This window comes from Pan troglodytes, chromosome 3 (genome assembly GCF_028858775.2).
Source record: "Pan troglodytes isolate AG18354 chromosome 3, NHGRI_mPanTro3-v2.0_pri, whole genome shotgun sequence".
In the NCBI taxonomy this organism is placed as follows: domain Eukaryota; kingdom Metazoa; phylum Chordata; class Mammalia; order Primates; family Hominidae; genus Pan; species Pan troglodytes.
In genome coordinates this window covers 48,159,018-48,185,661 of record NC_072401.2, presented here as the reverse complement: position 1 = coordinate 48,185,661, position 26,644 = coordinate 48,159,018, and the positions used below count along the sequence as shown (strand labels likewise).

General features: G+C 39.1%; 1 protein-coding gene and 1 long non-coding RNA gene across 5 annotated transcripts in view; both read right to left on the bottom strand.

The window, feature by feature from the left end:
* The window catches only part of RASGEF1B (RasGEF domain family member 1B), a 620,736-nt gene that overhangs the window by 534,775 nt on the left and 59,317 nt on the right, over positions 1–26,644 (bottom strand). The gene's annotated exons all lie outside the window — the stretch shown is intronic.
* LOC107974261 (uncharacterized) lies at positions 22,173–26,193 on the bottom strand. Its single transcript, XR_001716887.3, has 2 exons — positions 25,121–26,193; positions 22,173–22,460 (listed from the first exon to the last, which is right to left on the bottom strand). It is a non-coding gene; the product is annotated as an uncharacterized LOC107974261 (long non-coding RNA).

Sequence of the window (26,644 nt, the reverse complement as noted above, 5' to 3'; positions counted from 1 at the left end):
AGTTCTAAACTGGTGTCTAGTCCTGGCTTCCTTGTTTCCCTTAGCCCCTCTGAGCCTCAGGTCTTGCACCTGTAATATGTAGATGGCAGTATATCTATTCTTCTTAGGAGGTAGTGTGAAAGGCAAATCAGAGCATGCATTGAATAGTACTTGGTAAGCTTCATAAAACAGTATATAATTTAAGATATGACCAGTACTGTTATCAATAATAATATAATAACTTTTCTCCTTCTGGAATACTCAAAGGTGGCTTACCTTGGATAAATACAACATACATTCATCAAGAATGTATTAAAAAAATAGGCAACAGAGTTACATAAGCACTTCATAAAAGAGGATATCCAAATATCCAATACCTGGATGAACTCAGAGGTGCTCAACTTCCCTAGATATCAGAAAAATTCCAATTAAAACTACAAGGATATAGGCAACAACACTGAAAATGAACAAATGAGACAGTATCAAACTAAAAAACTGCACAGCAAAGAAAACAAAGTAAAAATGCAACTCAAAGAATGAGAGAAAACATGTTAAAACTATACATCTGATAAGCAGTTATATATCCATAATATATAAGGGACTCAAACAACTGAATTAAAAAATGGGCCAAGGACCTGAACAGACATTCCTCAAAAGAAGACATACAAATGACCAGTGGGTACATGAAAAAATACTCAGCATCACTAATCATTACGTAAATACAAATTAAAATTTTCCACTATAAGATATTGCCTCACACTTGTTAAAATGGCTTTTATCAAAAAAGATGACAGATAACAAGTGTTAGGATATGGAGGAAAGGAAACTCTTGTACATTGTTGGTGAGATTATAAATTAGTAAGTCTTTATGGAAAATGGTATAGAGATTATTTAAAAAACTAAAAATAGAACTACCATATGATCCAGTAATTCCGCTTCTGGGTAGATACCCATAGGAACTGAAATCTATATGTTGAAGAGATATCTGTACTTCCATGTTCATTGCAGCATTATTCACAAAAGCCAAAATATGGAAACAACCTAAGTGCTCTTCAACAGATGAATAAGAAAGTATGGTGTACAAAATGGAATATTATTCAGTCTTTTTTTTGTTTTTCCAAGATGATGGATGATGGAGTTTTGCTCCTATGCCCAGGCTGGAGTGAAGTGGTGTGATCTCGGCTCACTGCAGCCTCCCTCTCTCCCCACACACCTGCCTCCGTTCAAGCGATTCTCCTGCCTCAGCCTCCCAAGTAGCTGGAATTACAGGCATGCGCCACCATGCCCGGCTAATTTTTGTTTTTGTTTTTGTTTTTGTTTAGACAGAGTCTCACTCTGTCACCAGGCTGGAGTGCAGTGGCACAATCTCGGCTCACTGCAACCTCCACCTCCTGGGCTCTAGCAATTCTCCTGCTTCAGCCTCCTGAGCAGCTGGGACCACAGGTGCACTCCTCCACGCCCAGCTAACTTTTTTTTGTATTTTAGTAGAGACGGGGTTTCACCATGTTGCCCAGGCTGGTTTCGAACTCCTGAGCTCAGGCAATCCGCCTGCCTTGGCCTCCCAAAGTGCTAGTATCACAGGTGTGGGCCACACGCCCGGCTTAATTTTTGTACTTTTAGTAGAGATGGGGTTTCGCCATGTTGGCCAGGTTGGTCTGGAACTCCTGACCTCGGGCGATCCACCCGCCTTGGCCTCCCAAATTTATTCAGTCTTAAAAAGAGGGAAATCCTGTCATTTACAAGGACATGGATGAATCTGGAGGATATTATGCTAAGTAAAATGCACCAGGCACAGAAAGACAAATACCACATGAACTCACTCACATGTGGAACCTAACACAGTTAAACTCATGAAAGTAGAGAGTAGAAGGATAGTTACAGGAGGCTGGGAGGGTAAAGAGGGAGGGAATGGAGGAGTTGTTGATCAAAGGGTACAAAGTTTCAGACTGACAAGAACAGGTTTTGAGATCTATTGTATAGCAGGGTAACTATAGTTAATAGTAATGTATTATGTATTTCAAAATAACTGAGTAAATTTCAAATGTCACACCATAAAAGAGATAGGTAAGTGAGGCAATGGATGTTAATGAGCTTGATCTAATAACCATGCCACACTGTATGCACACATCAAAACATTGCAACGTACCCCATAAATGTGTACAATTATGATTTATCAATCAAAAATAATATTAATACATTTTTAAAAGAAAGCCACAAGGGGCTACTACTACCAGAATGACTAAAATTTAAAAGATAGAAAACGCTATGCGTTGGTGAAGATTTGGAGCAACTAGAACTGGTGGAAGTATAAATCAACACAATCTCTTTGGAAAATTGGCAGTATCTTCTACGGTTGAATATACTCAGACCCTATGACCTTGCAATTCTACTCCCAAGTATATACTCAACAGACGTAGTTCAATATAAAATGTATGCTAGAATATTTATAACAATTATTACCCATAATAGCCCAAAACTCAAAACAACCCAAATTCCCATTAATACCAGAACAGATAAATTATGGTACATTCATACAATGAGATGTCATACAGCAATGAGAATGATTAACCCACAACTACATGGAACAATGTGGGCAAATCTCATGAATGTAATTTGAGAGAAAGAAGCCAGACACAAAAGAATACACATTGCATTATTCTATTTCTATAAATAACAAAAACAGGCAAAACTTCATTATGTTGTTAGAAATCAGGATACCAGCTACCCTTGGGGGAGATGGGGTACCTACCCTTGCAGGAAGGAGACCTGAGGGAGGTTCCAGGGATGCTGGTGATGATCTGTGTTCCTCTTCCACCAGTGAGTTCAGTTCATGAAAATTCATCAACCCATAAACTTAGGATATATGCATGCATATATATATATGTGTGTGTGTGTGTGTGTGTGTGTGTGTATATTTTTATATAAAATACTTCAATAACAAGGTTTTTTTAAAATCACCTCCTCATGAAGTTTATATTCTAGCACAGCCAATGATATTGTACTTAATGGAAGCAGAGGGCTACCACTGAATTGGGTAAATGCATCATTTCTTAGTATGAATTTTCCACGTCCCTAGGACATGCACATTAAGCATCCTACCACTGTTAAACGGTATTCTGGCTACACTGCTGTCCTTTCACACTCAGGCTTACATTACCACTGCCCTACAATTTAACAATCCCTGCACTTATATTTAAAGCAAGCATTCTTAATCTAAGGTTCTCAGACCTCTAAGGAGCCCTGGATAGAATTCAGTGCTCCATGAACCTAGATGGGGGAAGTTATGTCTTTATCTACATCACAAACTCTAACTGCAATTTAGAATTTTCTTCAGCTATGAATGTAGGCAACAAAACATAATAACACTAGAAGTACCTAAAACTTTATCCCCAATAGAAACACTGGAGATATTTTCATAGACATTTCTGCTGTTGGAGGTATCTTGAAATATCACTTATACTTATTTAGAACATTTGGTCATTGTTAGATTTTGTAGTTTCATGTGTTAATAAACAAACATCTATATTACTTAATCGCAATTTCATATTTTTAGTATTTTGATAACTATATTTCAATATAATTGGTTTCCTTTGTAATTCTCTGTGTTCTATTTTTGTATTTATTAAGATTCTTTTGAAAATTGACCTGACAGTTTTCCAGACTGCCCAAAGGGGGTTCAAGGGGGTTGATGGAACAACAAAATAGATGTTTATATGCTATTTTCTATTTGCCCTCACCACTGCTGACCCTGCATCCCTGCCCCTCGGGCCATGCACACACTATGCTTCCCTGCCTTGCTCTGTGCCCCAGGAGTGTGACCCTGATGGAATCATCACCTGAGCTTCCATGACCCTTGTTCCAGCTTCTGGTTGGGAGTGGCCCTGAGGAGAATGGCAGTTGGATGAATTTCCCCACTTATCCCTACCTCACTGGGCTTCCAGTAGACAGCTGCATTTCTACGGCTCTCTTTCTCAGTGACGTCTCTCTCGAGGCATCAATAGCTCTGTTCCTGTGCCTTGCCATTCTTGCTGTCACTAGTCCCTGGGTATTTTACCTCCTGTTGGTTCTTAAACTCACCCACACTGCTGGAAATTGTCCCTTCATTAAATTCTTCCCAGTTAAGTCTTCGAAGAACAACATCTGGTCTTGACAACCTGATTCCAATTACAAACACTGGGATCACCTGATTTGTGAACTAAACCAGCAAGGATATGGTCACATTCTCTTTTGGGGCAGGGTGCAAGAGTGAGTGTGTGTGTGTGTGTGCGCGCTCACGTGTATTTGTGTTGGGATTGGGCAGAAGATATCAGAGTCAGTGCCCAGGGACCTGTGAACAATAACTTTCTCCAGCCTTCAACTACCTGAAAAACTCTAAGATTTTGGGCCGGGCGCAGTGGCTCACGCCTGTAATCCCAACACTTTGGGAGGCTGAGGCGGGCAGATCACGAGGTCAGGAGATCAAGACCATCCTGGCTAACACGGTGAAACCCCCTCTCTACTAAAAATACAAAAAATTAGCCAGGCGTGGTGGCGGGCGCCTGTAGTCCCAGCTACTCGGGAGGCTGAGGCAGGAGAATGGCGCGAACCCGGGAGGCCAAGCTTGCAGTGAGCTGAGATCGCGCCACTGCACTCCAGCCTGGGTGACAGAGCAAGACTCCGTCTCTAAGATTTTTAACTCACAGTCTAAGAAGGGAAGCTGAGCTGTTGAGAAAAGGTCATCCCTGAGCTGCATGTGTAAATAGCCATCAGGAAGTAGCTAGGCGAAGTATGGAGTAACGAGGAGACAAGATTCTTAAGAGAGGGAGCAGCATTTTCCCAGGCTCAAACATAGGAGAGCTGCTGCCCAAGGTCTTCCTGCACCTGTCACATGTTAACATCACCTGGAACAAGCCCAGGCAGCAGAAGGAAGCATAAAGGAGGCTGTTCTTTGAGAATGTAAAAGATGAGAGACGGTCTGCTTGAAGGAGATCCACCGCTAGAGAGAAGCACAGTCTAACATTCCCTGCACATGCCAGATACGCTCCTAGGTATCTCTGATTTCCTAAGGCTTAACTGACAGGAAAAAAGAAACTAGATAAAGTCCTGCTTGCAAAGAATATCATTTCTCCTAAGATATTTCTAGGCATTTGCCCTCCCCTCTAATTCCCCAGGACAACGCTGGCTGACAGCCCTCTGATATGGAAGAATGAACGGAGGAAACTGGGCAGGCAGGGAAGGAAGAAAGGAAGGAAGCCGCCAGAAGCACACTTCCATATATCAGTGTGAGCTCAAGATAAATAATCCCAGCCAGCCCATGCAGCTATCAAACCAAAGGGCATGTTGCAGGTAGCAAGATAAATCGCTATTGTCAAGGATGTCTTTGTTTGTTCCTGACAACCTCTTACTATATCTCCCTCTCCTGACAAAGCAACCCCAGGAATAGGTTTTTAACATGCATTGGCCTCTGGAAATGATAGTGCTTTTAGGGAGAGAAAAAATGAGCTTGAGCTCCTGGGTCCAGTAGCCAATATACAATTGGCTGGGGGGACTACTCACTAAACACTGGTTAGAAGCAAAATCTATTGTAAACAATAGCTACAAGCTGTTTTCACCAAAGGTCATTCTATCAATCCAGCCTAGCAAATCTGAATTACCGATGCTCCATCAACTGGCTCATATCATGAATCTTATCCACATTGGCCTTTCATGGAATTCCTCCTGACTCCACTATAGGGATCATATTCACTGACACCAGAAAAGCTCCACATAGAAAAGATTATAAGAAAAATAAGTGGTCAGTTTTTAAATCTAAACATAAATTGTTTTAAAATATTTCCAGAAATTTCAGAAACAGACAAACTATTTGGGGTAATAATTACAACTATATTTATTAAAACTTTCCAGGCATGTACATCAAGATTTCATCTAGGTAATTTGGGGAAGGGAGTCTCAAATTATCTCTGCACCAGACTCTCTCTTGTATACCACCATTTCAAGGTTTACTTGGGGTTTCTGATTGTGTCTGAAGCAATAGAAGGCAAAAGTAACTCCAGACTTCATAATGGGCAGCTTTGGGAACACAGGACCAGGCTTTAGCAGTGATCACCCTCCAGGAATGAACAAAAAGCTGGCTGAATTCCTATAACACTAAGCAAAATTTACCCTGTTTATATACCCAGTTTCCCACTCTCCCTCTCTCTCTCTCTCTCTCTCTACTTATTTTTCCTTTTCACACACAATAGTAAAGGTCAGAAAAAGTTTAAAAGAACGTTTTTCTCTTTATTTAAATGCAACAGGGACTTAAGTTACTGTATTATCACAAAGCAAGATACCTATCTGCTTTTGGTAGAAGCTTCCTTGCCTTTGTATAAAGACAGCCCCTAGGATTCCAGGTGTAGCTGTGACTTTCCTGTCTTGAAAGCCCAAGTCCCTCAACCTCTCTTTTGCTCATCAGTAAGAGTTAGTATGGTGAAGGGATTAAGAAAATGCAACTGGTCTGTCTGGCTTTCCATCCTGGCCCTATCTACAACTTACCATGGGACCTTGGGTAAGTTATTTAATTTCTTTGTGCCTCAGTTTCCCATCTGTAAAATGGAAATAATAAATAGTTTTGTTATGAGAATGAACGTATAAAGCACATGGAATAGTGTCCACTACATAGTAAGTGCTAGTATTTGTTAAATAAACAAACACATAACAAACAGATCAAGCCACCTCTTACCCATGTCCAGCTCTATTCTCATGTTGCCAGTAGCTCTTATTCTGGAGTGTCTCCCTATGCTTGGTTGTGCCCATCATGGCCACCTTCTGTACGCCCTTGTGATGAGGATTCTAGAGAATACTGTACTGTTGGATTCAGATCCTCACACACCTGTTTACTTCATAACTAATGCATACTCATCCATCAAGTCCCCTCTTACATGTCTCTTCCTCCTGGAGTCTTCTTTGAGCAATCAAGTCTCCCTCTTACATGCTCCCATAGCACAGTGTTTTTCCTCTCCTCGTTCATTAATTTGTCCATTCAACAGAAAATCGTAGAAAGCACTGTGCTAGGTTTTTAGAGCTTATATTTTAGAGAGAAACACATAGGAGGCCTTGATAACTTTTTGATGAATGGATGTATATGAATGACTCACCCATATATCTGATCCTTAGCATTTCCTCCCCACTGGAACAGATAAGAAACTGTGCATATTACTAAATAATTCTCACTCTAGCCTACAGCAAGAGGATGTGAGGGGGTTACCCCCATCCCATTCTGGCCCCAATTGACATGGAGTTCCTTCTGAGCTGCTGCACTTTCTTTGCAGCAGCCAAGCATGCAGCACACAGCACCAGCACAGTGCCTACAAGCCTCAACTGCTGCTAGACCTGTTCAGTGGTCTGCAGTGTTCATTCAAGTGGACTGTCAGACAAAGACAATGGGGATGACAGTGAAGGGAGCCATACCCCAGAGAAGGGAAAGGCAAAGACAAAACTAAAATGAGGCCAAAGATCAAGCAAAAGTTAGTTTTAAAAATAAAGTGAGTTTTTCATTTCATAAAGAAAAATTACGCCATTGACTCTTTTGCTCCAATCAACTGCATAATTTGGCAAATTTTCATTCACTAATTGAGACACATACATAGACACCATGGTGCTCTAGGTCTTTCTCATAGATTGTATAGCCACCAGTTCTCAATTTATCTTCCTTTGAATATGATCATTTTTCAAGTGACTCAGCATAAGCCTTAAAGAGTATTCAATAAAGCCATCATTCAGTTCCTTAATGAGATATAGAACACAGGACATTGAATTCATAGATTTGGAAAATTGCAAGACAGAAAATTTTAAATGTGAAAGAAAAACTCCTTTTTAAGCATTAAAAAATCTTTGTAAAGCAAGGAAGCTGAAAGCAGAGCCTGAAGGCCTCAGGCAAAGGCATTTGGCTTACCATTGTGTTCAGCCAGAATTCAGGGACAGCAGGGTAATCAGCAGAGATAAACAAAAGCAGGTCAGGGGAGAGTGACAGGGTGGGAATTGGGAGAAAGCATTGGGTTTTAAGTCAGAAAGCTTGGATTTCATTAATAGTCTTGATTTTCCTTTTATTAGCTAAGTGATTTTGAGAATCATTTATCCTCTCCAGCCTCAGTTTCCACAAGTATCACATGGAAATAATATTAGTTTCTGCCCAAGCTATCTCTTAAATTTGGCACTAGGATCAAATCAGTCATGGGGTATGTAAACTCTCAGCAGAGGGCCTGATATACAGTGAAACTCAATAAAGTGTTTTGGGTATATTTTTAAGCTAGAACAAAATAAATCACTGACCCAAGTGATCAGCTTGTATGTTTCTAATTTGGACTATGATGAAATATACCAGTTCTAAGACTTTACCATCACTTTTTAAATCAGTAACAATGATGGCAGCTAACACTTATTAAGCATTTATAAAGGAGATCCCAGAAACTATGCTAAGTGCTTTACATATATGCATATATTCCTTACATTATTCCTGAGACAGGTCTATTATCATAGATGAGGAAGTGAGAGTGCAGGGGAGTTCGGCCACATTCCCAAAGTCTTATAGCTAATAAGCAATGGAAACATTTCTTATAATTATTATTTAAAAAGCAAAGTGGAAAATTTGATCAGGAGGGGAAAGATATGAAAAAATATTCAAATTAATTTGAGGACATATATCCTTTATACTCTCATCACATCTCCAAAAGAGATGAAGCATGCCCCTCCCAGGGCTGTTAATTTTCCTACCATCCCTGCTACTTTAAGGCTTCTCCCACTGTTGCAGGGCCCTGAATTCCAGGCACCAGCCTTGACGATGCTTGCAGAGCCAGCTGGTGTCCTGAAAAAGGTACTCGGTTCAGTCTTACCTTTTACATCATAAAGAGATTTCTCAAATACAGTATACGTTATTGATAGATAATATTTATACATATTTATGGGGTACATGTGATATTTTGATACATGCACAGAATGTGTAATGATCAAGTTGGAGTATTTAGGATATCCATCACCTTGAACATTTATCATTTCTTTGTGTTGGGATCATTTTCAATCTTCTAGCTACCTTGAAATATACAATATATACAATATATTAAGTACTATGCTATTGAACACTAGAACTTATTCCTTCTATCTAACTGTATGTTTATACTCATTAACCAACCTCACTTCAACACCCCCACATACATAAATGCCCTTTCCAGCCTCTGGTAACTATCATTATATTCTCTACCTCCATGAGATCAATGTTTTTAGCTCCCACGTGGGAAAGCATGTGATATTTGTCTTTCTGTGCCTGACTTATTTCACTTAATATAATGACCTCTAGTTCCATCCATGTTGCTGCAAAGACAGGATTTCATTCTTTTCTATGGCTGAATTGTATATAAGTACCACATTTTCTTTATCCATTCATCTGTTGATGGACACTTAGGTTGACTCCCCATATTTGTGAATAGTGCTGCAATAAACATGGGGGTGCAGGTATCCCTTTGATATGCTGATTTCCTTTCCTCTGGATAAATACCCAGTAGTGGGATTGCTGGAGCATATGGTGATCCTATTTTTAGTTTTTTGAGAAATCTCCATACTCTAAAAACAATATTTTTATCAAGAAGACAATACACCTGTGATTCTGGCTGACAGATTTTTTTATTTTTTCATTTTCAGAGAATGAATGAGTGCTCTGATACTATGCATATGTCATACATTCTAGAACTAACCTGCATGCCTCCCAATGCTGGTTCCTCTGCTTCTGAGCTATGTGACATGTTGATGGGCAGGCCACTTCCTCTCTTGAGGCTTCACTATCCTCACTGCATTATGGGTGCAATACAATACCCACCTCATTAGGTTGTCGCAAGACTTTAAATAAATAAATAGGGTGTAGAAGAACAGAGTGACCATGGTAAACTGAACAGTAAATATTAGCTATTGTTATTATTCATAGAAACCCAAGGGACTTAATATAAAGGTGCTGGAGAAAGAGTACTGAATGTAGAGACAAAGACCTGGGACCCAGGCCTAACTCTGCCACTTACAAGCTTTATGACTTTAGAAACATTATAAATAAGAGGCCATGTTGACCCACAGACATGTTTTAATAGGCCAGCTCAGGGTTTTTCACATTTTTAGATCTAAGCACTTTCAGACCAGGCAGTTTCTTTCCGATTATCTCCCACTCCCTATTGTCTCATAACTGATGGGGTTTGAGTTTGCAACACTGATCACCCTCCACGGGTTTCATCCCCGACCACGAAAACAGGAAGAATACCTGCTCTTCTACTTAGCAAAATTGTCATTTGGCTAAAATGAGATTATGTATGTAAAAGTACTTCATCATCATAAAGCACTACACAAATGGGGCTGCTTATTTAAAATACAGGACATTTTAAGCCTTACATATGTACATTGCAGAAAATAGTCTTGAAGGTACATGAAAGCTGGTGGGTGCTGCAGTTGTTTTTAAACAGTTCTTAGTGCCAATTTTGTTCAAGCAATATATCCATCCCAATAAACCTTTCAGGGAGGAGCCCAGGGAACATGTCTTAATCATTCACAATTAGGGAATTAATTCATCTAGATGCCTCAGGGTGGGAAAATCCTATCTATCGCTTAGAAAAATATCCTCTGAGACCAATATCCCCAGTGAATTTCAAAGGCATTGAGACCTCTTTACTCACCCCTAGGTTCACCAGAAGCTTTCTCACTCTTTGTTTGACTTTATCCTAGTGTTTTCTTCTCTCAAGTTCATGGATAACATTTTGGGACCTGAAGAGACCATCCAAATACTAAAAAAATCATTTTGTCTCTGATTATAGATTCCATTTCTCCCTGAAATGAGCACCATGTCAAAAGATCAGTTACACTAATTATTTGTCGACCTTTAATATTTTGATAGTATTAAAAGGCTATGGGTCTAAAATGTAATACAGATGTCTCACTGAGTTTCCTAACAACTACACAACAGTGTCACATAAACTTGGTGTTGCCATGGAAAAAACAACAAACTCTCAATCTGGGTTTCAGTCTATCATTAACAACCTCGGGCTGGGCAGCTATAACAAGAATACCGTAGACTGGGTGGTTTAAGAGACAAACATTTATTTCTCACAGTTCTGGAGGCTGGGAGGTCTAAGATCAAGGTAATGACAGATTCTATATTAGGTGAGGGTCCTCTCCCTGGTTTGCAGAGAGCTGCCTCTTGCCATACCCTTGTTCTGGCTGCTTCCTGTTCTCATAAGGGCACTGATCCCCATCATTGGGATTTTACCTCACAATCTCCTCTAAACCTAATTACCTCCCAAAGGCCCATTTCCAAATATCATCACAGTAGAGATTAGGGCTTTCAATATGAATTTTGGGGGAACTCACACATTTGGTCCATAGCAGACAAGTTGCTTCCCTCTGTGAGACTGTTTCTCAACTGCAAATAATAATGATTATAACAACAGCTGTCATTTAGCATCCCTATGATGTGTCAGGCACTATCTATTAATAGGTACCTTTACGTATATTTTTTCATTAAACCCTCACCCAGAACTGTGCAAGGTAAGTATTAATATCCCCACTTTGGAGGTGAAGAAACAAGCTTTATGACTTTAAGTAACATGCTCAGGGAAACACAGTAGGACCAAAATTCATGGTGTGATACTGTCATGAGGAAGATGCTATCTGATCTGCCTGCCTTCCTAAACTGTTGTGAAGCTAAAATGAGACTGTGTTTGTAAAAACATTTTACTAAAATGGAAAAGCACCATAAATTTGAAATGTACATCCATTTGGAAGTGACAGGTAATGAGCACAACATTTCAGTGCTACAGTTAATTCAGTCAGCCCAAATCAAATACCTAGACTCCGACAAAGGAAAAGCCCTAGATTTTCAGATTATTACAATGAGTCTATTTCTGCAATGTTAATGAAGCAGCTCTCCATCTTCAGCAAAATTCCACTTTTATCACACTTCAATGGGGTAAGCAATAGAAATCCAAGAAGGATATGGAATCCCAAAAGATCCAAAATAGCCAAAGCAACTTTGAGCAAATAACAAAGCTGCCAGCATCACACTTTTTGACAATTCCTTACAAAGCTATAGTAATCAAAACAATATAGTTCTGGCATAAAAAGCAAACATATAGACCAATGCAATAGAATAGAGAACCCAGAAATAAACAGATGCATTTACAGTCAACTGATCTTCAACATGCATTCCAAGGACACAAAACAGAGAAATTATTGTTTCTTCCAAAAAAAAAATGAAATTGAACCCCTTCTCACACCACACACAAAAACCAACTCAAAATGAATTAAAGACTTAACCATAAAACTTGAAACTATAAGCTGAAAAATTAGAGAAAAACCTTCTTGATGTTGGTCTTAGCGTCTTAGCAATAGTATTTTGAATATGCACCAAAAGCACAGGCAACAAAAGCAAAAATAGACAAATGGGGAAAGCTTCAGCACCACAAATGAAACAATTAGCAAAATGAAAATGCAACCCATAGGATGGGAAAAATATTTGCAAACCACATATCTGATAAAATATTAATATTCAATACATACAAGTAACTCATACAACTCAGTATCAAAAATACAAAAACCCAATTTAAAAATGGGCAAAAGACCTAAATAGACACTTCTCTAAAAAAAAGGAAAAAATTCAGATGTTCCACAGGCATACAAAAAAGTGCTCAATGTCTCTAACCATCAGCTAAATGCAAATCAAAGCCACAAGTTATCACCTCACACCTATCAGGATGTCTATTATCAAAAAGACAAAGAAAACAAGTGTTGGTAAAGATGTGGAGAAAAATAAACCTTTGTACACTGTTGGTGGGAATGTAAATTAGTACAGCCATTGTGAAAAACAGTATGAAGGTTCCTCAAAAATTCAAACATAGACTACCATATGATCCAGCAATCTCACTCCTGGGTATATATCCAAAGGAAATGAAATCACTGTGTCAAAGAGATATCTGCACTCCCATGCTCACTGCAGCAGTATTCACAACAGCCAAGATACAGAAATAATCTAAATGTCTTTTGATGGATGAATGGATAAAGAAAATGTAGTATACATACATTTGTATGTTTATTTAATTATACAGTGGAATATCATTCAGCCTTAAAAAAGAAGAAAATCTGGCCATTTGTGACAACATGAATGGAGCTGGAGGATTCATGCTAAGTGAAATAAAAAAGGCACAGAAAGAGAAGAGAAGAAAGAGGGGCTAGGGGACAAGGGGAAATGGCATGATGTTGGTCAAATAGTACAAAGGTTGAGTCAGACAGGAGGAATAAGTTCTGGAGGTCTAATATACAACACAGGGACAATAGTTAAAAATACTGTAGTGCATACTTGAAATTTGCTAAAAGGAGAGATCTTAAATTTTCTTGACACACACCCACACAAATGGTAACTAGATGGTAACCAGATGTGATAGAAATGTTAATTAGCTAGAGTGTGGTGATCATTTTACAATGTATATGTATATGAAAACATCAAGTTGTACACCATATATATAAATGATATATATGATATATATCATGATATAGCAAAATGATATGTATACATATATATCATATATAATTGTACACATATGTATATGTATACATTTACATATATGCCACTCTGGTCTCCACTGTTTGTGCATTTCATAGCTTATCCCTTCATTCAACACTGTTCTAAAAACAAGAAAAGAAATCCTTGTCCTTATGGAGCTTACATTCTAGTTGGAGAGAGTAAATTAAAAAAAAAAAGTAAAAAAAATCATTTATATATCATTTATATATTATATATCATTTACATATGATATATATGAAAAACTGATATATATATTATTTTATGTGTCCATGATAGCTCAATAAAGGTGTTAAAAATAAAAATAAATAATAAATAAACCCAAAAATGATAAGGAAGGTAGATTCTATGGCTACCCAGAAAGAAGGTGGTAGGTACGTAGTAGAGTTCTTCAGCATAGGAACAGGAGCAGCACTGACTGTATCACAAAATTAACCCTGCCACCAACACTCTCCTCTACATACATATATGGATGTTGGGTGTTTGGAGTATTTTTTTACTTATTGTTTTTTTAACTTGCTCTCTCTAACTAGAATGTAAGCTCCATAAGGACAAGGATTTCTTTTCCTGTTTTTAGAACAGTGTTGAATGGAGGGATAAGCCATGAAATGCGCAAGCAGTGGAGACCAGAGTGGCAGAAAGACCAGGAGGAAAGTCCAGAGCACAGATATCACAGTGAGATCCACAGCCAATACCAGGAGATTTAGAGTGATGCAAAGAAAAGGAGTGAAACTGAAATGCAGTGTCTAGGCCTCAGTGATGAACCAGTCCTAGCTGAAGCCAGGGTGGAGCCATGGAAGTGGAAGTGGGTTGCACTTCTCACAATCCACAGATGTTTGTACTGCTGTACCAGAGTACTATGTGAAACACCTTACTGAGAAGACAAGTCAGTGTAGTGCATTAAAATGGACACCATATGCTCAAAGATAGCTTGTACTGAGACATGGCTTAGAAATTAGAGAATATGAATTTGGACACACTACAGAGATGGCCCCTGGAGGTTGAGTTTTTCCATCTGTGAGTCTGTGAATAATCACTGAACCATGACGGCAGGTTCATATCAAGAACGAAACAGCCTTGGAAACAATGGCACAAACCTCTCCTCTATGACCCAGAGCCATGACACTTTTCCAAGCTCTTGTAGGGTGACCGGAGTCATCAGCATAAGAGGTCTACCAGAAAGGTCCCCTCATTCAATCTGACCTTTCCACACACCAGACCAAGAAACTCTCTCATCCTCTTCTCCAAACTTCTATCATGTCATCCTCCCTCCCAGTCCCTCTGAATAAGAGATACTGCAGAGGAAATGAGTAACAAAATGAACAGAGCACTTCATCAAGATCAAGCACATGGCTCAGTCCTACAAGGTGTCCTATACCTTGTGACAGGACACAAACAAAAAGCAAATGAAAATGACCTTTGGCTTATTACACTTGCAATGCAGCACAAAGCACTGCTCTTTGAGCCTTCTTGCTCTGTCTAGAAAGATAACTTTCCATATTTTTTTTGCCATCCAGGGCATCTGCCATAAAAATACTACAAAATATAGTTTATCACTGGCTTTATAAAAACTCTGGGATAGGAACAATTAAAGCTATCTATGCTGCTGGGGACATTCCATTTTACATCAACAAATGTTACATCATCTGTAACCATTCCAATTTCCACTTAAGAACGTCTAATTATTCATATTGCTAGGGGGTGAATTCTGGCTTGCTTGCTGATGGTTCCATTACCTCTTCCCCATCCGCCTTCACAGAAAAAGACAGAACGTAGGCTTTTGCAGAGGTGAGGGTGGGGGATGGCGGTGGGGGGGCGGGGGTGGGTAGATAACCATATACAAACTGCAAGGTCAGCTTCCCAGTATTGCAAAACTGGGTGCTATTTTCCATAGTTCCAAATGGCCTCTTCAAAACCACAGAAAATAAACCTATTTCATTTTTACACACATCACTGTTTCCCTGCAGGTTGTAGAAATGTATTTTCAGTTGGTCAGCAATTTTTCCAAGTGACTGCAAAGTTTTCCTTATTGTCCTACCACCAGGGCACCTCAGACTTAGACAAGGGGAAGGAGGAAGAAATGCTGGAGAGTGTGGAAAGTGACAGGAAAGTAAGGAGATGAAGCCTGGTCTGCGGATCCCATAGGTGGCCACTGCAGTCAGGGGGGGTGCACCTGCCATGAGCCCAAAGGTTACAGAGAGGCAGCTACATTGGCTGAAGAATCAGACAGATCATAGAACTCACTTCCCAGGCTCCTGATGGCACTGTGCATAAATTAACATCTCATTCCCTGCAATCACTGTAGTGGCTGGAAGACATGATTGATCTAACATTTGGCCTCCCTAGGAGGGATGTGTTAATTCTTTCTTCCAGCACTTTCCACTTCTTCATGAGCTCAGCTTTTCATCACCAAACAAATACCTGGGATGGAGAGCTGGGACCATCAGGCAGCAGGCAACCTGCAGGGGTGGTTTCTCCACCTTCTGTCTGTACAGCAGCACTTAACTGAAAAGGCAAGGTTAGTGATCCAGTAGGCAGTGGACTCAACAGCATCAGGAACCCCAGCAGGTCCAGTTTCAAATTATTAACCTTCCTCACCCTTGAGGAATTTGTTAGTATTTTTCTACGCAAAATTGTACATGCCTGAGCAAAGTGGCCTTACTTTGCAGGCAGGGCTAAACTTAAATTATTTTGGCTTATTCCCCTTGAAGTCACTAATTAGCATTTGGTTTGTTTCTTTTCATAACATCATTCTTTAATCAACAAACATTTCCAAGAGCTTTTCTGTTATCAGATCTGATTTGCTGGCTTGTCCAAGAGTGATTCCACTAAGGTGTTTGATAGAGAAGGGAGGGGGCTTCCTGCAGGGCAGAGAAGGCTTTTCTAGGAGCCCACCACAGAGGGTACCTTTTCACACTTTGCACAAGGATTTTATATGGATGAGCTGCAGCCTGAGTAATACCATCATGTCACTGCAGTAAAGCCTATACCATGGCTTCTCAGAGGTTACAGGAAGGCTTTGTACTCGGTGCAAAGTAAACCCTCAATACATTTTAGCTAGCAATTGAGAGAGTACTGTATGTGTGAAATGCAAACTGGTTTCCTTTTTTGGAAGAGAGGAGGAGAGGAAGTAATTGAAGTAATTCTTGCTGTGTTTTTGGCTTATCAAAAAAGGTGGATCACTTTGTGAGAGACTGAAGGAGTTAGAAGCAAAAGTGATGTTTTTCCCTCATCTAATGAGGACTGAGACTTGGGGAGAAAATGACATGAGAGGTACTGAAGAAATTGTTTTTGTAAACTGAGGTTTACAATACTAGATGCATATTCTATGGGGTTAGCTAGAATATGCTCTTCCATGTAGCAAATATAAAAATCAAGTCCCTGCTATGTTCCAGGCACTGAAGGAATGCATTTCATAAAGACTGTGAAGAATAGGCTTGCCTGGAGCCACCACTTAAGACAGTCATGTCCAAAACAAGCAGGCAGAGCAATGGTGTCTGGGAAAGAGTGAATTAGATTAAGAAACTGGAGGTAGGAGCACTCAGAGGGTGGAGGCAAGGAGCAGTGACAACTGTGTTCAACGGTGTGAAGAGCTGTTCTAAGAGATTCGATTAGTTTTGTATGGCCCTTAAGGATAGGACCCATGGGTGAAAGTGTTGAGGAGGGAGAGTTTGAGTCTGAATGGAAATAAGAACCTTCAAACTACTATTAACTGAAGCTTTGAGTGCTAATGACTTTTTCACCACAGAAGGTGACCAAGCAAGAGTTGAACAGATACTTGTCCTGGATGTTAAAGTGGAAATTCAAGCAACACAACAGAAGGTGAATAAATTTAAGGTCCTTTATGATCTTTATATTCCATGAGATTCTGAAAGAAGGAATCCTTGTGCTTCTCATGTCAGTTCTAGGGACAACTCTTTCTCCGTCTTCTATAAAACTCATTTAATTTTAATAATGTATGTGTTATTAATCATATAATTTGTTTTATCTCCTAACATTTTTGCTGTTATTTATATTTTATGACCTAACATTTATGCTATGCCCTAACATTTTTGAAGTGTTTGATTCACTTCTGTTTATCTTATTTTATAAATAAGAAATTTGAGAACATTTGAGTTAAACAACAATCAAGGCAGGGTTTATACTATACTGATAATGCTTTGTTTCTCAAGCTTTATGGTAAGTATAGATGACTATTCTGTCTATCTGTCTCTGTATCTGTCTAATTGGAAGGCTTCAACTGAATTAAAAAGAAAGAAAAATGGCTAACATTAGAATGCCTAGACTCTGACTTTCTACTTTAGAGCACATAACTTATACAGTATCCATATGTAAGATTAATAATATATAACCTAAGTTAAAGAATTTTTCACTTGACTTCTAGATATTTGACTTCATTAAAAATGTCATAATTCCTACTCAAATTGGCATCAGACTCATCAACATTTTTCAGTGCCCCTCTCTTGGCTTAGTGACTATGCCTACTTCCCCCTTCTCTTCCCCAAACCACCCAGGGTATCACTAAATGAAAGCAAACAACTGTCCAATCTCAAATACAATCGAACATACCATCCTTCTCAAGTTGCCCTCTTTTTGTCTTTCTCTCCCTTTCACCATGATTCACCTAAACCCCTTCAATGAATGCATACACCCACCCCACCGCCCCCACACACACCCCTCTGGAAAATTCATTGCCTGATTCCTAGAGGCTCTGAGCACCGGCAAATTGCACAGCATCAGAAAATCCATACACACACACACACACACACACACACACACACACACCAGTAGGCTGTGAAAAAGAATTTCCCCTGGAATTTGAAGAGATGACCACCCAGAATCAGAATAACACTTATTTGAGACATTTAAAACACACCAGACAAAGCACTAGAGATTATAATGTACAGATCAATTCTCCCCTAGCAAAGAAATGGACTATGTGATTTAATGTACCTTTCCCATTGTTAATTTCTATGATCTTGAGATTAATTTGAATGCAGATGGAATCCATTTGAATAATGGCTCAAGAAAAGAACTTGGTTGCTAATTCAATAGGTGCCAGGGTGTGAAAAATTATTGTCATGATTATAGTAACTGAAACTGAGCTTGTAAAAATATTTTTGCGGAATATTAATCAGTTCTGTAGTGACTAAGGCCACACACACTTACATACAACACAGCAGGCTTTTATCATGAATTAATATTTTTCTTAAGCTAATTGTGCCAAGATACTGTTGGATTAGGATTGTCTTTGTACATCTCACTGTGATTTGTCATGGTTATGTAAGAGATATGAGATAAATAAGAATATTTAAATATATAAATAAGAATATCAGTTAGGATTGAAAGGTCACTGAGAGCTAGAACAAATACTGAAAACTATAATATTGAAGAACATGGCAGGGATGGGGGTGTGATAGGGAGACATCCTCCATATTTGCATTTTGGATTTCTTGTGCCTTCAAAGACACAGGTTTGCTTTTTTCAATAGTATCTGTACATCAAAGGTTCATCTTGCCCTTGTCTATCAGCTAAATTCCCTGACAGCTTGGGTAAAATGCTGTACCCCTATAGCATATGCCTCAATATTTGTACTTGCACTTACATTATGGTATATGTTACCTTAGTGATAAAGTAACAAATGATAAATACTTGCATATTCAATGGATAGAAATACTAAAAATGTAACACATCACAATGATTTTATATTTTGTTGGTTCATTTGTTTTTTTTGGATAAAGAAAAAGTCAGAAAAGAATAAAGATGGACAAGAATGGTTCATCTCCTACTTTCCAAAAACCAATTTTAAAATGTAGTAATAACATCCACACTTCATTGGGCATCTACTACATACTGTGTAGTTTATGAGCATTGTCTTAGATCCTCATAAAAACATGTATGCAGGCATTGTTATCTTCATTTTAGAGATGCAGAAACTGAGAATTAAAGAGGTTTATTACCTTGCCCAAAGAAGTCAGTGACATAATAAACATACCATTTGTTTCATTTTTAATTTGGACACAATTTTCCTCTCAAATTATATTGCAATGCCAAGCTTAACTGGACAGACCTTAGAGAAAGAGTATCACTTTTTTTTTTTTTTTTTTTGAGACAGGGTCTCACTCTGTTACCTGGGCTGGAGTGCAGTGGTGCAGTCTTGGCTCACTGCAACCTCCACCTCCTGAGCTCAAGAGAACCTCCTACTTCAGCCCTCTCAGTAGCTGGGACCACAGGTGCACACCACTACACCCAACTAATTTTTGAATTTTTTTGTAGAGATGGGGTTTCAGCATGTTGCCCAGGCTGGTCTTGAACTCCTGGGCTCAAGCAATCCACCCACCTCAGCCTCCCAAAGTGCTGAGATTACAGGTGTGAGCCACCACGACTGACCGAGAATCATCATTTTGATCTTGCAGAACAGAAGACTGATAATGGTCTAATGTAAGTATTCCAGAGACTAACTAGATTTTAACATATACGCTTATGGACTTAACTCAAAGGTGCAGGTAAGTACTATAGGAGTTGCAGACAAAACAAAAGGCACATTAGGTGAGCAGGGGGGTTGCAGGGACATTTCTGGGATTCTTGGTTTCTCATCCTAGAGAAGTTGTGAGAATTCAGTACTGTGTTTCCTTTCTTAGGCCTCACAGCTGGCAGCCCAGACTCTTCCTCACATAGAGTTTCCGTGTGAAAAACATCCCATTGGGTGAATTCTCTCTAATTACTTATGACATATTGAGATCTGCAGCTTACTTCTTACTGGTGTTACCTACTTATACAATGACTATATGAGACTGAAGTGCAAGGACAGTCAGGATTTGGTCTCACAGAGATCTGCTTTGAGACACAATCCTCAGAAATATTTTTTGTCTAAGCAGATGCCACATGTACCAGGAAATAGTAATCAATTAATTGTTTCTCAAGTACCTAAGACACATAAGACCCTGAGGAGAATACAGAGAAGCAGCAGGCCTGGTGTCTTCCCTTGAGAGCTTAAAATACAGTTGAGGATTTTAAAAGACAAATAATAAGAGAGTAGGTGGCAGGTGATGGCTCTGGCCTGGTGCTAGGTCTCTGTAGGGCAGCCTGGATCTAGGCCAGGAATAAACCTACTATGAGGCAGAAGGGGTTACAGAAGCTGCCTCTGAAATAAGACCAAGTCTGTAAAGTACTAAACAGTCCCTGGCACACAGCAGGTACCAAATGAAAACTGTTCCTCTCTTCCCTCTTTGCCCTAATCACTTTAGGGAATAACATCAAGCTCTCCCTGTAGCTAACTCAGCTTCAACTTTCCTCCCCAGGCCTGATAAGATGACTTTTCTTTCTTCTTGAGTGCCAGTCCCCACTTGATAGCCCAGTTCTGGAACTCTGTCCTGTTCCCCATCTTGGTAACCTTCCCACATCCTGTTACCTTAACAATTGAATGCTTCATGTCTTGCTTTTGCTTGTCACTCTCCAAAGGACTAGCATTTCAGGCTCATTAGTGACTAAGAGCCTGCTCCAACAATGCCTATGAACTGTCCAACTGCTGTGTTCCAGATATTGCCTGCTCTGCAATTTCTTATCACCTAGATCTGTCTGCTATTTAAGTTGCCCAATTAGACCACAAGGATCAATTCATTTAAGTGTACTGGCTGCATAGAGCACTTTGTTAAGAAGAAGTCCAAGGCAATGTTAAGGTCCTAAAAAAAGAATATCATCCTCAATTAGTGATGTCTTTCAATTGTGTACAAGGCTAGGGCTGCTGAGCACAAATGCTATATCCTTTCTATCCCTACATCATGGACGACTTTAAATTTCGCTCCTTACTAGGTACCATGTTTACCGAGACACACTTACTGACTTCCCAGCACTCGCAACTGGATATGTCCTTCTGATCCTACCACCAAGATCCCAAATGAATGCAGATCCAAATGCAGGTATCCTCCCTGGCTTCGCCATCCTATCATTGAAGAAATCACAGGCTTAGCACAATAAAAGTTATACAGTTCAGATTGGAGAGGTCAGTGAATTGGCAGTAAGGGAATAGGTCAATGAGGACAAGGAGAATTATGTTCAAAGATGTGGCAGCCAGAAAGTAAAAGCATAAGCAGTCTACCGTGACTGACAGGAAGCCATTTATTCAAATCTGCCTATAAAATATTATACATCAAAATTTGAACTCACTTCTCTAGAACACAAGTATCAACAAAATTATTAGCTCGTTTCTAACTCCTCCAATGGAACTCAATATAAAATTTTTACCTTTGAGATCCTAATTAGAAATATAAATCTGCCATCTAACTTAAATAATATAAAAATGTAGACATATTTGCAACCAATTTTCAAGTGGCCTTGCATAAACTTGTTTTCCCATTGTCCTTGGCTAATTAAGAACCACAGTTTCCATGCATATTTTATTTTGCAGGTTGGTTAGGAAGGTGAATTGCCTACTCCCCTTATTTGTCTTTTTCTCCTTAATGGAACAAGCATCAGTTTGTCTGAATTGAGATATAAAATTACCAGAAAAAAAAAACCCACACTTAATGGTGGGCAGAGTTTCAAATTGCTATGTATTTTATTTGGTCTGCGTGTCATAAACAATATTTACCACACTGAATTTAAAAGAAATAAAATACAAAGAAACCACATAGATGTTTCTAGGGATTTATTTTCTACATTTTTCTAGCATTCTTTTTAGTTCATTTTTTAGGGAACAAAGTTCATAGGCCAGAAAAGTGAGTATCTGTCCCTTTAGAAAGTTCTAAGTTCTAACCCATCACAAGATGTATTTCTATCAAAGCAGACTGGCCTCATTCATGTTCATTTCCAACAGTGTATTCTATTTCTGTTTGTAATCTTGTGCTGCAGAAAAAGGAACAGTATCATGCTGTCTCTGTAGTCTTGGAGATACTCTTTGGAGCAGAGGAGTAATGATGTCCTGTGATTAGAAAGAACATTCAAAATCTTAAATATCTTGGGACAAAGGATATTTCCTTCTAAACTCCTACTTTGTTACAACATGGTGTTATATAACTGTTAAACTACAATCTAACTATAGTTACCAGAATTGGAAATTTACATTCCAGGGATAGTCAGCCACCATGTAATCACGGGCAACTACTACAAGCGCCTTCAGCTGTCCTTATCTCTGATCAACACCAGAGGCTTTGACAAGTGGCTTAATAAAGGCTAAAAAGGGTTTTCATGGGTGCAATTAGTGGCTTGCAATTAGCATAACACATGCTAGAAATGGGTTACCATAGATGAAATTAGAGGGATTCAAAACAGGTGGATTGGGACACGCCCCTACATATATTAACACATGAAAACAGTATCAAAATATAATGAGGCTTATAATTGTAGCTTAATCGCTAAACATCCTGTGCCCAGCCAGTGGGTCAGCAGATTTTTGGTTTCCCAATAGTTCACTGATTCCTGACACTGAAATAGGGCTGCATTGCCTCAAGTGAACCTTACCTGCAAGATGTTTTGGGAGACCAAAAAGAGCAGAACTGTGGCTTCATCCACCTGCAGAACAAGTGTTATAACTGTGCTTGCTAATAAGTATCTGCATGAGTGGAAAAATTTAATCTAAGACTTGCTTTCATTACGACCCGGTGCCAAGGGGGTGAGGAGTGGGTAGCCAATCATTATACCCTGTAATTATTAGGGGGCTACTAAGATCTACCCAAAAGCATATCCAAGTAAGTTTGTTTGGGCCTGTTTACAAAAGGCACCCACCCTCTGAATACACCTGAACACAGATTCTTGTTGCCAGATATTTCTATAATCTCTATTCCATAAAATCCATCCCTACATTAATGGGATTAATTTAAATAATAAAACTGATACTGAAATAAAAAGATATAAATGAGATGGAACCTCTGAAGGACAAAACAGACTGCATGGTTGAACAATCATACTAAGCTATAATTTCACCTTCTATATCATCACTACATCTACAACCACACTGCATTAGAGAAAATCCTAGAATTATATGTGTCCTATGTGAAAGGGAAAAATCAAATTGTTACCAGAACCAAAAGTGAGCTGGTTCTGCCCAGTGGGTACAGGTAGGGGGTGTGTGCACATGGGCCTATCTCATATCAGTGAGGACCAACGCTCTGCATGGCCCTTCCCCCTTTAAAGGCAAGTGGAGAAGGGTGGAAAAGGTCAGGATTTTTCAGAACACTTTTAATGGGATTTTAGTTTGCAGAGACTGATGCCTGGAGCTGACTTTGGCAGCAGTTGAATAGAGAAAACCAGACAATGAAATAGAACTTTCTGGGGTCAGAAAAGAGAAACATAAAACAAAGGAGATGAAAGAAAACTAGAGTTTAGGTTGAAGGAAATTGCGACAAGTCTTTTTGTAAATAATACCAAAAATTAAATTTTAATTTCAAGTTACTAATGTTGTTGGAGAATGTAAGCCCCTTTGACTCGCTATAAAGTCTGATCCAGACACAAAGATCTTAGGTGACTGGTTTTGGTGCTTCTTTGGCATGAGGTGAAGCAGGGGAGGTGGGTGGCAGTAGAGGTGTGGAGCTACCAAGAAAAGGCTATTTTTTTTTCTGTTTGTATTGACTGTGCAATGCTCGAATAGCACATGTGAAATAGTGAGATGATTTATAAACAGTACTAGATGTGACGGGAAGCAACTTCCTTCAGGGCACATGTGAATTACATATATTTAGGTTGGTGCAAAAATGATTGCATTTAATTGTCATTAAAAGTAATGGCAAAAACTGCAATCATTTTTGCACCAACCTAATAGATACCATTGTGGGTGCATTGAGTTTAAGTGTTAAAAAAATAGTAATTACAGTTATAATTTCCTTGGTAACAGAATCTTATACCTAAATTGGAGTCAAGGCTCCCTTAAAAAAGATCATTCATTGCTATGTACTTAAGTCTCTACCCAAAAAACAAAATTTCAACATCAAGAAGCCTAAGGAGAGGTTACTGAGGGGGCATATTACCTTTACCTGGGGTTCATAGCTCAAATCATGGAGACACCAGCACTTATGAGATGCTGAGCTCAAGCCACTTCCTGAGGCTCACGGGCAGAGGAGCAGACATGTAGAGGCACTCCTAGGAAATCCAAGTGGAAGTGGTCCAGGAAGCTGCTCCAGCTAAGTAATATGTGACTCACAGCCAGGAGCCTGGGTTCCCAGTCCCTGATGGCAGACCCTACCCGTCATCCCTCATCTGTCCACAGGGGCTCCCCACCCTCCATTTTCTACCAGAACACTCACTCTCGACACTCTCGAGATGGTTTTTACTTACTCTAAGAGATATTCCCAAAAATGGACACAATCTTAGCCCCCAAATGATGACCACGTATAACCATTATCTTAAGTAATTTACAAAGATGAACTTATATATAAAGATATAAAACATAGATGAATTATAGAGTAATACAATTTTCTACTTTATAATTTTCACACTCAGTGACCTCATATTGATAAACAATATGTCCACCAAACTTCTGAACTGGAGGTGAAACCACTACCAGGGCTGAAGGTGATTGCAAAATGTTTACCAGCATGGACTCTGAAGCCAGTTTGTTTGTGTGCACATCCTGGCTGTCCCACTTACCAGCTGTGTCACTTGGATAAGTTAATGCTCTCAATGCTTCAGCTTTCTCATCTTTGAAATGTGGTAGTTACAGTATCTAAATCGTAGAACTGCGTTGAGAGTTAGCACATGTAAACATCTAGCCACTGCTGTACTGGAATTGACTCCTATTTTCCCACAAGAGCCTACTGGTAGCATGTCTTCCCAACTCCCCACTCCCTTCAGTGACATCACAATCATGGCTTGAAACTGACCATGGTGGGAGTATTTACACCACAGAAACTGGCAAAAGCTACAAATCGGAACTATTTTTGAGATCCAGTTCCTAAACATTTACCAATGCACCAATGTATGTAGCACAAGGGCTGGCCAATATTAGATCTCAAGAAATGTGAGCTATTAATAGAAAAGGCAAAGGAAAGACCCTCTGGCAAGTTAAAGGATTTTTCCCCACCACAAACAATTCTTTGCAATTACACAAAGAAAATTGTATCAAACTATTCTCTAGTGACAGGAAAACTTAAACATAAGTCAAATTTCCACATTTGTAGCTAGATTTAACAAACTATCTTTTTGGCCAGAATCACCTGCCCATTTTAATCTATGACATGGCACTAAGGTGCCTTATAAAAAATATATCACATATAACATGTCGGTTCTTTTTCAATGGTCCTGCCAAATTCAAGGACATGTGGATTACATATTCATATTGAAGTCTGTAAATGAGTTCCTGCTTGGGAATCAGTTCAAGGGCAAAACTCTTAAGTACTCCATGAACAACACGAATGTCTCCAAGGTACAATTTTAAAGAAAGGACTGATAGGCTCCTTCTTCACCCCAACTAATACTAAAACCAATGGAACAGAATCTTGGCAGAGGCTCCAATTTTGTTTTAAAGAAGATGGACACAGAGTGAGAGAAATTAATGAAACATAGTTTTCTTTTCCTTTTTTACATTTATTGGTAGAATTTAAAATCAAGTTAAGTTTCCTGGAGTTCTTACTCCATAGTATTCTTGGGCAGTGCAGAAACAAAGAGAATGAATTTTTATGGCCTTAATTTTATTTATTTTACTTTTTAGTGTTAATAAGAGAAATGAGTAAATCTACAAAGGCAAACTCAAATTACCAATGAACCAGAAACCTGGGAATATTTCCTTGTTATGGGAAATCCTAAGTGTTTCAGAAACATTGTTAATAATATTCTAAAATCTCCTTTTGCCATCTCTCTTCAATTAAGAATTTGATTGTGTGACTCAGGCCCACACTACATAACAGGCCAACTTGCTTAAACTCTACCCACTCATGTGGTTGCCATTCCCTCTCAGTCACAGTCATTTGCACACCAGAGGTATAGGTTTTTGCCTATAGTTCTGGGTGAGATGTTCATTATTCTTATCAGATATCCAGATAATTAGGAAAGAAGAAAAGTAGTCATCACCAATACACTATTCCTGAGCTACAACAATTTCAAGTTTCTCTTAAATCAAAAAGCAACTTGCTGTGCACATAGTAGTCAATGTGGATGACTTTGTCTAGGGAACTG